The sequence below is a fragment of the Nicotiana attenuata genome, unplaced genomic scaffold (assembly GCF_001879085.1).
Source record: "Nicotiana attenuata strain UT unplaced genomic scaffold, NIATTr2, whole genome shotgun sequence".
Classification (NCBI taxonomy): Eukaryota; Viridiplantae; Streptophyta; class Magnoliopsida; order Solanales; family Solanaceae; genus Nicotiana; species Nicotiana attenuata.
This window is the reverse complement of record NW_017670439.1, coordinates 239,010-252,614: the sequence shown is the minus strand read 5'-3', so window position 1 is coordinate 252,614 and position 13,605 is coordinate 239,010.

Here is a 13,605-nt window from a genome sequence, read left to right as displayed (position 1 = left end):
AAATCCAACCCCGGGCCCACATGCCCGGATTCCGATATTTTTCGAAGATACTTGTTCTCTATAACCTAAGGATCAATAATATATGATTTCTACTTCATTCCATAACAAATTTCGTGGTAAAATCTAATTTTTATCAAAACCATAGGTTTTGCTCTAATCCCTTGATTTCCCCTAATCTTCGTGTGTTAATCTACCCGAGACTCAAGTATTAAACTCAAAATAAGTAGGATGAACTTACCTCAAGATGCTAGGTGAAATCTCTCTCTTTGGAAGCTCCCAAATCGCCCAAACGATGGTGGAAATGTGTCAAAAATGGCACATTCCCGAATTAAATGAAGCCACTGCCTTCAGCGATTTTTGCACCTGCGGTTAGGGGACCGCATCTACGGTCTCGCTTCTGCGAGAGGAGGGCCGCATCTGCGGAGTTGGCCAGGCGGGCTGGGACCGCTTCTGCGGTCTTTGGGCCGCTCCTGCGCAGCCGCTTCTGCGCCGGAGGAGCTGCATCTGCGGTTCCTAGGCTCCTCGCCCTTGGCGGCTTCTGCGATAGAAGGACCGCACCTGCGGTTTCGCACCTGCGGCTGACCAACCGCAGGTGCGGTTATGACAACAACCTGGAGCTTCAGCTCCTTCCAAAATTTCCTAACTCAACTTGAGCCTCGTCCGCTTGTCGCTCGTGGCCCTCGGGCCCCGTCCGAACATACCGACAAGTTTAAAATCATAAAACAGACTCGCTCGAACCCTCGGAATGCGACGAAACATACTTATACTACTCGGATTGACACCAAATTTTGCGTGCAAGTCTTAAATGGCAATACGGAACTATTCCCAGTCTCGGAACTCTGTTCGGACCTCGATAACACAAAAACCCGCTCCAAACCAAATATTTAAGAACTTCAAAATCCGTGAGGAATCAACTTTCGCTATTAGGCACCAAAACGCGCTCGGGTCATCCAAAACCCGATCCGGACATACGCCCAAGTCCGAAATCATCATACGAACCTGTTGGAATCCTCAAATCCAGATTTCGAGGTCGTTTGCTCAAAACGTTGACCGAAGTCAAACCTGGCCTTTAAGGCCAATCTTAAGGAACCAAGTGTTCCGATTTCAACCCAAACTCTTCCAACTCCCGAACCAACCATCCCCGCAAGTCATAAATCAGTAAAAGCAAGTATGAGAAATCTTATTTAGGGGAACGGGGTTCTAAAAAGACAAACGACCAGTCGGGTCGTTACATTCTCCACCTCTTAAACAAACGTTCGTCCTCGAACGGGTTTAGATTCATACCTAAAGTGCCGAATAAGCGTGGATATTTTCTCCGCATGTCCTCCTCGGACTCCCAGGTCACCTCCTCGACTGGTTGGCCCCTCCACTTGACCTTTACTGCAGAAACCCTCTTGGATCTCAACTAGCGCTCTTGCCTATCAATAATGGCAACTGGCTCCTCCTCGTAGCTCAATCTCTCGTCTAGCTGAATAATGCTGAAGTCTAACACATGAGACCAGTCGGCGTGATACCTCCGAAGCATAGACACATGGAAAACTGGATGGACTCCCGATAAGCTGGGAGGTAAAGCAAGCTCATATGCCACCTCACCAACTCGCTTCAACACCTCAAATGGGCCAATAAACCTTGGGCTCAACTTGCCCTTCTTCCCGAATCTCATGACACCCTTCATCGGCGAGATTTTTAAGAGGACCTTCTCGCCGACCATGAATGATAGATCACGCGCCTTCTGATCCGCGTAACTCTTCTTTCTGGACTGTGCTGTGCGAAGTCTTTCCTGAATCAACTTCACCTTCTCCAAGGCATCTTTTACCAGATCTGTACCATACAACTTAGCCTCTCCTGGATCAAACCACCCGATAGGAGAACGACATCGCCGACCGTATAAAGCCTCAAATGGAGCCATCTCAATGCTGGACTAATAACTATTGTTGTAAGAAAACTCGGCCGAAGGCAGGAGCTGATCCCACTGTCCTCCAAAGTCAATCACACATGCCCTAAGCATGTCCTCCAGAATCTGAACTGTCTGCTCCGACTGTCCGGCGGTCTGAGGATGAAATGTTGTACTGAGCTCCGCGTGGGTCCCCAGCTCACTCTGAACGGCTCTCCAGAAATGGAAAGTGAACTGATGGCCTTTATCTGATACGATGGAAACAGGCACACCGTGCAACCGGACTATCTCCCGAATGTAAATCTAAGCCAACCTCTCTGAAGTGTAAGTAGTCACAATCGGAATAAAGTGTGCCGACTTGGTCAACCTATCAACAATGACCCACACTGCATCAAACTTCCGCAAGGTCCGGGGCAATCCCACTACGAAGTCCATAGTGATGCGCTCCCACTTCCACTCAGGAATAGGCATCTGCTGAAGTAGGCCACCTGGCCTCTGGTGTTCATACTTAACCTGCTGGCAATTCAAACACTTAGCCACATACTCAACTATGTCTTTTTTCATCCGCCGCCACCAATAATGCTATCTCAGGTCATGATACATCTTCGTAACACTTGGGTGAATAGAATACCGCGAACTATGTGCCTCCGCTAGAATCCTCTCCCTCAAGCCATCAACATTAGGAACACATAGGCGACCCTGGAGTCGCAAGACACCATCCTCGCCAATAGAAACCTCCTTGGCACTACCATGTAGCACCGTCTCTCTGAGAACTGCCAAATGCGAATCATCGAACTGCCGGGCCTTGATCTCCCCCAATAATGAAGACTGAGCAACAACACACGAAAGGACTCGGCTGGGCTTTGAAATATCCAACCTCAAAAGTCTATTAGCCAAGGACTGAATGTCCAAGGCTAGTGGCCTCTCCTCTGCTGGAATGCATGCCAAGCTACCCATACTCTCTGCTTTCCTGCTTAAGGCATCCGCGACCACATTTGCCTTGCCCGGATGATAAAGAATGGTGATGTCATAGTCCTTCAGTAGCTCAAGCCATCTACGCTGCCTCAAGTTGAGATCCCTCTACTTGAACAAGTGTTGTAAGCTGCGATGATCAGTGTAAACCTCACATGATGCCCCATACAGATAATGCCTCTATATCTTAAGAGCATGAACAATCGCCGCCAACTCTAGATCGTGCACAGGATAATTCTTCTCATGAATCTTCAGCTGACGGGAAGCATATGCAATAACTCGCCCCTCCTGCATCAATACACAACCCAAGCCAACGCGTGAAGCGTCGCAATATACCGTGTACATCCCTGAACCGGAAGGCAACACAAGAACTGGTGCTGTAGTAGGACGTGGCAACTCTGAACTACCTCAATCTTCTTGGAATCCACCTTAATACCCTCTCTAGACACAATATGCCCCAAGAATGCCACTGACTCCAGCCAAAACTCACACTTGGAGAACTTAGCATATAGCTTCTGCTCTCTCAAGGTCTGAAGCACTACTCTCAAATGCTGCTCGTGCTCCCCAGGCTACGTGAGTATATCAAGATGTCGTCAATGAAGACGGTGACAAACGAATCAATATAAGGCCTGAACACCCTGTTCATCAAGTCCATAAACGCCGCTGGGGCATTAGTCAAGCCAAAGGACATTACCAGAAACTCATAATGGCCATATCTGGTGCGGAACACAGTCTTCGGAACATCAGAGTCCCGAATCCTCAACTAATGGTACCCTGATCTCAAGTCAATCTTAGAGAACACCCTAGCACCCTGCAACTGATCGAACAAATCGTCAATACGCGGCAGCGGGTACTTGTTCTTGATGGTAGCCTTGTTCAACTGGCAGTAATCAATGCACATCCGCATGGTCCCATCCTTCTTCTTTACGAACAACACTGGTGCACCCCAAGGTGACACACTAGGTCTAATAAACCCCTTTGCCAACAACTCCTCAAGTTGCTCCTTCAACTCTTTTGGAGCCATACGGTACGGTGGAATGGATATAGGCTGGGTACCTGGAGCCAAATCGATACAGATATTAATATCACGATCCGGTGGCATGCCAGGAAGGTCAGAAGGAAACACATCGGCGAACTCCCAGACTACTGGAACTGAATCAATCGTCGGATACTCTGCGGTAGTGTCCCGAACATAAGCTAGATAAGCTAAACACCCCTTCTCGACCATACGTCGAGCCTTCAGAAAAGAAATAACCTAGCTAGATGTATCAACTGAGGAACCCTTCCACTCTAACCTTGGCAACCCTGGCATCGCTAATGTAACAGTCTTGGCATGGCAATCTAGGACGGCGTAATATGGAGATAACCAGTCCATGCCCAGGAAGACCTAAAAGTCGGTCATGTCAAGCAATAGGAGATTCTCTCTAGTCTCGAAACCGCAAAATATGACCACACAGGACTGGTAGACCCGATCCACAACCACAGAATCGCCCACAGGGGTGGACACATGAACATGACTACCCAAAGGCTCACGAGGAATAACAAAGAAACGAGCAAACAGAGATGACACATATGAATAGGTAGAACCTGGATAAAATAGCACTGAAGTATCTCTACTACAGACGGAAATAATACCTGTGATAACAGCATCTGAGGCCAATGCATCTGGTCTGGCCGGAAGAGCATAGAATCTGGCTGGAGCACCGGCTGGCTGGCCTCCACCTGACTGAGCAGTAGCTGATTGACCTCTCCCTGTCTGGCCTCCACCTCTATGACGGCCTCTACCTGTCTGTCCCCCGCCTCTAGGCGGCTGGACAACCGGTGCTGAAATCATGGGTTGTTGACCCTGCTGCACTGCCTTGCCCCGAAGCCTGGGGCAGTATGTCCTCATATAACCAAGGTCTCCGCACTCAAAATAACCTCGCGGTGCAGCGGCCTGCTGTCCTGATGGCTTGTAGACCCACTAGAAGAAGCCTGAATAGCCGGTGGACGGTATGAACCCTCCGGTATAGCACTAAAATATGAACTAGAAGAACCCTGGGGACCTGAATACCCACCAGAGGAACCCTAAATAGCTAGCGGGTGATAAGAACTCTCTGGCATGGCGCTGAAATAGGGGCGCGCTGGAGCACCCCGAGCAGGTGGTGGTGCTGAATATGGGGGCCTACTGGGCTGACCCCTCCCAAACTGACCTCTACCCACAGTTGGGGCACCTCTAAACTCTCCGGAGAATCTAGCCCTCTTATCCTGCTGTATCAACTCCCTACCTCTCAGACGGTAGCCCTCGATCCTCCGAGCAATCTCCACCACTAGCTGATAAGAAGTCCCCATCTCCACCTCTCGGGGCCCTAATGCCAGAATGCAACCCTACAATGAACCTCCGCACCCTCTCCGCATCAGTAGGCAGTATCATCAATGCATAGCGGGATAACTCTGAAAACCTCGCCTCATAGTCGGTCACAAACATCTGACCCTACTCAAGCTTCTCAAACTGATACTGTAGCTTTTCCCTCTCGGAGGGTGGGATGTACCTATCCGGAAATAACTGTGTGAACTCACTCCAAGTGATGGGAGGAGAACCTGCTGGCCTGCCAAGAACATACGACTGCCACCATCTACGGGCCCTGCCCTCCAGCTGGAAAGTAGTGAAGTCAACCCCATGCGACTCCATTATCCTCATGTTGTGCAGACTGTCCCTGCACCTATCAATGAAATCCTGGGCATCCTCATGATGCTCCCCCTCCCCCCGAAGACAAAAGGGTGTAGCCTGGTCCATCTGTCTAATAACTTCTGCTGATCTCCATCCGCAGTTGGTCTGGGCTCGGGCACTACTGCAGCGACTGGATGAGCCCCATCCGCAGGTAGTGCACCCGGAGTCTGATGCACTGCAGCTGCATGACCAGGAGCCTGAGCACTAGGGGTCTGTGCTCCCTTTCCTGCCTGTGATGTCGCTGGATCCGCTGGAAATAAACCAGCTTGAGTCATGGTGTCCATGAACCGCAACATACGACCCATGACCTCCTGGAAACCCGATGCTGTCATGAAGTCTGCCGGGGTAGGCTCAGTTGCGGGCACCTCGCCCTACTCCTCAATGATAGGATCTCCCACATGATCCGCCGATGGTGCTACTAGAACGGCTCCGGGACGCCCTCGTCCCCTACCTTGAGCCGGTGCCCTCCCCCGGCCTCTACCTCGTCCTCTAGCAATAGGGGGAGCAGATCCTCCCGGGTCTGGAACATCGATCGTGCGTGTGCTCACCATCTGTGAGAGAATAGAAGAGGGAAATTTATTATACTAACCACTGCATGATAGGAATGAAGAAAGAGTAGTTTTCGAACTATTCCTGATCTCGGAACTCCGTTCGGACCTCGATAATAGCAAAACCCTCTCCAAACCAAATATTTAAGAACTTTAAAATCCTTAAGGAATCAACTTTCGCTATTAGGCACCAAAACGCTCTCGGGTCATCCAAAACCCGATCCGGACATACGCCCAAGTCCGAAATCATCATATGAACCTGCTGGAATCGTCAAATCTGGATCCGAGGTCGTTTGCTTAAAACGTTGACCAAAGTCAAACCTGGCCTTTTAGGCCAATCTTAAGAAACCAAGTGTTCCGATTTCAACCCAAACTCTTCCAATTCCCGAACCAACCATCCCCGTAAGTCATAAATCAGTACAAGAAAGTACGAGAAGTCATACTTAGGGGAACGGGGTTCTAAAAAGCAAAACGACCAGTCGGGTCGTTACACTCTATAATTTCAGGGAACAAAACAAAGTGATACATGTATTATAGCTATACAAAAAACTAAAATGTATAGTTTTAGTAGAAAAGCAAAACAATTTGCAGTTCCTTTGTTCTGTTGTATGATGTCGAAGGCAGCAATAGAAGCATCTAAGCTGGAGCTCGGTCGTAGTGTTTACCTCGAAATATGAGTAACAATTAAACTTGTAATATGGTTATAAGGATACGTGATCTAATTCAATGCCAATTGATAAATAGCTAATAAGTAAAGGAATTATGTGATTTAAATGGATCAAACCCGTATAGTTGCAAGTTATCGACCCTGATCTGGATTCAACTCGAGATCAAATGCCAAGAATAGTAAGAGCAACAATATCAATACGAACAGTAAGAACTATAAAGAGCGAATAAAAGAGTGTTTGTATTTCTCAGTAGAAGTGTAAGCAAGAACTCATGTATGATGATAATTCCGTCCCCCTACAAATGAATAGGGTTCCTCTTTATATAGTAGAGGAATCCTAAATAAGGTATGACTCTAATTTCGGAAGTAAAATACATGATTGATATAATTAACCGATAATGGTTATACCGGTTCCGAGATTCTCACCGGGATTGGTGGTCGATCGCGGATATCTCGTGATTCTGTTACTATGGTGTCGATTTATCCCGATCTCGATCCCTTAGTCTTCATATTCTCTGAGCCTGAACTTGCATCGATTCCAGCTCATTCTCGAGACATATCTTTGATCCCGTAAAATCGGGTATCCTCGATATTTACCGTATACAGATAGTCCCCGTGTTTCTTAGAATGAAATGATAAGAAACGATTTTGAGTCTTCGGGCTTCTTCGATCGTTCTTCCCAAAATACCAAATATTCCAATTTCTATTTTTCCTTGCTCACGAAAACAAAATGGCCAAAACATCTGAAATTGTTCCATAAAAGGAAACCGCTCCGGTTCGGGCTAAGGAGCGCCAAGTGTCGGTCTTGGAGGGAGACCTTTGAAGAAATCTATACTCGAGGCTTTGTTCTTTCGATCGAGATCGATGGACCCCGAATGACAATTTGAACTAGAGTTTGAGTATCTCTTAGGCTTACCAGTCGAGTGAGGATTTGCTTGAACTAAAGTTAGCCCTTAGGCTTTATAGATAGTCCCCGAGTGAGAATTCGCTCGAACTTGGGTTAAGATAGCCCTTGGGCTTTTATGTTCGATTGAGGATTTGCTCGAACTCGAAGTAAAGTTAGCCCTTAGGATTTTTTTATATTGGCCCTTAGGCTCTTTAGATCGGCCCTTAGGCTCTTTAAGTTGGGCCAATTTGGCCTCTAAAAATGGTTATGATTTTTCCCTCTTTTCGGCTAAAAGACTTGTTGAAAATTTATTTATGCCTTAGCATGTGTTTTTTGTACCCGATGGGTTTTTCGAGGGTTCAAAAATCGGAACCCAATTTTTCCTTAACTCGTTTGTGTTAAGATATTTTAAAACCTCTTGAGGCTTTTTTGAAGGTTGATATTATCAAAGCCTTTAAATTATTCGAGGGATGATTTTATCGAAGGCCTTTTTTGTTTTCTTTGCCGAGGGTAGCCTTATTTAACCGGTTTTTCAAAGTGTTTGAAGGCTTTTATTTTATGGCGGAAGTCGGATATCTCCGAGCTGCATTATTTCGGGTGCAGCCCTTTCATATGACCGTAGTGTTTAATATGGCCGTAGCCTTGGGGTATGTCTCTTGGACTTGTTTCCCGATAACATTTCAAACTTGTTCGAAATGTTAGTCCCCGATTGTGATAGCCTTGGCCTGTATATTGGGTGGTGCCGCTTTGGGGTCTTATTATCTCGAGCTTTGGATAGCTCAAATAGGTAGTCCCAGAGTGTTTAAGGTATGCTTGCACTTGGGTTAAGATAGCCCTTGGGATTTTATGATCAAGTGAGGATTTGCTCGAACTCGAAGTAAAGTTTGCCCTTAGGATTCATAGATAGTCCCCGAGTGAAAGTTTGCTCGAACTCGGGTTAAGATAGCCCTTGGGCTTTTGTATTTGTTATGGATTTCGGATGTCTCTGATTCGCGTTAATTGGGCCGTAGCCTCTTTAGTTCGGAAATTGACCTTTGGTCTTGTCTTCCATTTCATTTCGAGCTTTCCCAAAGTGTTAGTCCCCGAGTGGGGTGTCCATGGCCCGTAAAGTCGAGGATTGCCTTTAAGGTCTTATGGTCTCGAAATGTTAGTAGTTTGATTCCGTTTGCGTTTGGGACAGCAGCCCTCAAGCATGAGTCAGTTGTTCGAATTTCCGCCGTGGTCGGCCCTTAAGCCTATTTTCACAATAGATCAAGAGTATAAAATATGAAAATTTTCTAATGGCAGGGGATATCGGCAAGGAAAAATACTTCTCTCGATAGATGATTATACATGCGCACATGTTGGATGTTAGGTCCCGAGTAACCTATACGGGCACGGTTCATCGGACCGTTTGGCCCTTACAACATTTTTTCTATCGAGACCCGTTATCAAGAAGTGATTTCCTTGCAACACAGTTGACATTCGAGGGTAATGCCCTCCAGTAATTGAGGCTTACTGTAGGGAACCTCAGATACTGTTGAAATGCTCTAAGTTTGCACGAACAACGGTTGCGTCGTTAAAAACCTCGCAAGAAAAACCCATTTGGGACAAACACCCGTCTAAGGAAAAAAGAGTGCAACACATGCTTTAAGATCCAAAGCTTCGTGTCGATCATTATCCACAACCACCAAGTGTTAGTCGAAAAAAAGAAAGGGTTGGAATGGGGTCATACCTTTATTCGGATTTTGGATATTTAACGTGATCTTCCTCGGCATCAAGCCCCCATGAATTTTGACCTCGATCATTTCTCCCCTCATTTCGTACGAGGCTTTTCCCAGATCTGCTGCCTCTATGGTCTCCATTATACGGTTGATACCGATCTCTATTCGACCTCGGTTCTCCATCGATATCCCTTTTGATCCTATCCATGGGCCTGCTAGGATAAACAGACCCCGAAGGAGTCCCCAGTTGATCATCCTCTTCCCTAATCTTCGATTGATACTGATTATGTATGTCGGCCCAAGTGACAGCCGGGTACTCGATTAAACTTTGCTTCAACTAATGTGAAGTTATGGAACTCCGAGTGTTGAGACCTTGAGTGAAAGCTTGAACAGCCCAGTCATCGGTGACTGGAGGCAAATCCATTTTCTCCGCTTGGAACCGAGATACGAATTCCCTGAGCATCTCGTTATTTTTCTGCCTTACCTTGAAAAGGTCCGACTTCCTTGTTGCAATTTTAATGGCTCCGGCGTGTGCCTTTACAAAAGAATCTACAAGCATAGCAAATGAATCAATAGAATTAGGGGTAAGTTATGATACCATATTAAGGCACCCTTGGATAGAGTCTTCCCGAATTTCTTCAGCAGTACATACTCGATTTCATTGTCTTCCAAATCATTTCCTTTTATGGCACATATATAAGAGGTAACGTGCTCGTTGGGGTCCGAGGTCCCATTGTATTTAGGTATATCGGGCATCCTGAATTTCTTTGGTATGGGCTTCGGAGCCGCACTTGGAGAGAATGGTTTTTGCACAAACTTTTTGGAGTCCTTTCCTTTTAAGATCGGTGGTACTCCCGGAATCTGATCGACTCAAGAATTAAAGGTCTCCACCTTCTTGTCATTAGCCTCATTTTCTTTTCTCCCGACTCTATTCTCTTAGTAAGCTCCTCGAGCATTCTCATTATAGCAGGGTCAGTTGTCGAAGTATTGTCACCTAATCTTTCGGGCACTGGCTCGGTACGATGAGTAGCCTTTCGTTCGACCCTACTCGTTTACAATTGAGCAATGGCGTTTTGTTGGGCTTGCAGCATTTAAAATATAACTTGGAGACTGACACCTTCGTCTCCCCCGCCCTGAGTACCTCGAACGTTAGTTCGACCCTCTCTGAGTACGCTTCCATCGGGATCCCCTCCTATCATTCAGAGCAATATGCGAACCGACATCGACCAGGTTGACGGGTGGTGCTCCTCCGATGTCAGCTTGTGGCACCTCGATTCCTGGAGCTATAATATTCTCGCTCTCTCCGTGGAGTCCGAGACCGTTGTCACCATGAGTAGTTGTGTTTTGTGAGTTTGACATGATTTATCTTGAACATAAAATTCTTGACAAGAAACAAGCGTAAAATAGTGTGTTATACCAAAATTAACACTGAACAATCACTATTATCCTTATCCCCACGGTGGGCGTCAAACTGTTTACCTTGTAATACGAGTAACAATTAAACTTGTGATGTGGGTATAAGGATACGTGATCTAATTCAATGCGAATTGATAAATAGCTAAATAAGTAAAGGAATTAAGTGATATAAATGGATTAAACTCGTATAGTTTCAAGTTATCAACCCCGATCTGGATTAGACTCGAGATCAAATGCCAAGAACAGTAAGAGCAACAATATCAGTACGAACAATAAGAACTATAAAGAGCGAATAAAAGAGTGTTTGTATTTCTTAGTAGAAGTGTAAGCAAGAACTCATGTATGATGATAATTCTGTCCCCCCTACAAACGAATAGGGTTCCTCTTTATATAGTAAAGGAATCCTAAGTAAGGCATGACTCTAATTTTGGAAGTAAATACATGATTGATATCATTAACTGTTAATGGTTCTATCAGTTCCGAGATTCTCGCCTGGATTGGTGGTCGATCGCGGATATCTCGTGATTCTGTTACTATGATGTCGATTTAGCTCGATCTTGTTCCCTTGTCCTTCATATTCTCTGAGCTTGAACTTGCATTAATTCCGGCTCATTCTCGAGACATACCTTCGATCCCGTAAAATCGGGTATCCTCGATTTTTATCGTATACACGTAGTTAGAAGAGAGAAGAGAAACTGGAAAATGTGAACTGTTTCATTGAAGAATAAAGCCACAGTATTAATAACATATGCTAACCGACTAAACTAACTCATGTACAAATTACATAATTACCCTCAACTCATTAACTACTTAACTACCCTTGAGTCTATGTCCTCAATACTCCCCCTCAAGATGTGTAATGTCAATAAGTTGTACACTCCCAGCTTGGCTAATTGAAAATCATGTTGTGCCTTCCCTAGTCCTTTGGTTAATACATGTGCTATTTGCAAATTTTGTAGAGATATGTGCAGTCTGAACTAGGCCCTGTTGGATTTTCTCTCGAATAAAATGGCAGTCGATCTCGATATGTTTGGTCATCTCATGATATATGGGATTTGCAGCAATTTGAATGGCTGCTTTGCTGCCACAATACAACTTCACTGGAAGTTTCAAGTCCACATTCAACTCTTTGAACAACCCTGTCAAACTTCTGCTATTGCATGGCCATAAATCTGTATTCAGCTTCTGCAGAGCTTCTTGACACTGTATTTTGTTTCTTGGACTTCCTACCTAGCTGCATGAAAAAACCACGCACTGACCTTCTAGCCATTGGGCATTTAGCCTAGTCTGCATCATAATATACTGTGATTTGGCTAGAAGACTGAGATTGCAGTAGAATCCCCAAGCCAAGTCATTCTTCAGATATCTTACCACCCTTAATGATCCTTCCATATGTGACTTCTTTGGCTTATGCATGAACTGGCTTAAGTTTTGTACAACATAGCTGATGTCTGGCCTTGTCATGGTAAGGTACATCAACTTCCCCACTAGTCTCTGATAGCTGCTTGGATCACTAAGCAATTTATTAGGACCTAGATTTCCATGCGAACTGGCTTGATCATAATCTGCACTGGTGAGCTTATGGCTGGTGTCTAGGGGTGTGCAAGCTGGTTTGGTTGATGTTTGGCTTAAAGTATGCATATTTTTACATATATTGCCTCACATTGTGCTCATGTCTCGTAGATTTTGGATGTATAATATAATGATTTGTGCTAATTTATGTATTTCTATGTGTAGGAATTATTCAGATGCGATTTGGAACGAAAACACGTGAATTGGAGCGAAAATGGGAAGAAAAGACAAAAGTGCACATTTGAGGGCCACAGGTAGCGTGGGGCGCTACCTGTGGCGCTCAAAATAGAATGCTAAAAAGTTAAGTGTCAGGGCCAGCGCCCCATGCTGCCCTGGACGCTCAAAACGTGAACATGTCCTATTTCGATCGGGACTCGATTATTTCGACCCCAAGACGCCCCCAACTCATATAAAAGCCTGCCTAAACCTATGTTGAGGAGGAGAACATTTTTTAGAGTAACTTCTGCAAAAGGGAGAGCACAGAGCCGCTGTGGAGGTCGGGTTTCATCTTTTCTTCCACCAAACTTAGTAATTTTTATGTTTCTTTGTATGATGTGTTGTTTGGCTACCATGTCTATGTGGAGCTGAACTTCACATTCTAGGGTTGTAGTTCTTTCATGACTATTGTTATTCAAATATTGATTTTGATTTCTTCATTTATCGTATTGGTTTATTTATTAAATCTTGCGCTTAATTATTTGATTGCTTGATCACCAATCGAATACTATCTACGAATCTGGAATTGAACTCAAAAGTGAAAATTCTAGATTGCATATAGGATTGAGTAGAGCAAGTTCTTGAACCTGGGCATCGGGGAAAGGATTCGCAGTTAGGATAGACATATACCTAATTGCCTTGCTTGGTTGATCTATAGGAATTATAAATGCATTCGTGTTAGTTCTAATTCCATAGACATATAGGCGTTAGATTAGCTTGAATAGGAGAGTAAGAACTCGACAGATTCTTATGAGGAATATTAACCACGTCAATCAATAAACCAGATAAATTAGTTAGTCAATTCAATTGAAGAATACAATAGGATTGTTAGATAGCCCATAACCCTATATCGTTTTCATCGCATTGATAACATAAAAGTCAGTTATTCATTTGTTCATGATTCATTATTTGTTTTCTTTTATTTTAAATATATTAATTAAATACTTATAGGTTTAATTCTTGTTTAAATAAGTAGGATAATCTAATTTAGTTAATAGTTAATCACAAGTCCTCGTGCGTT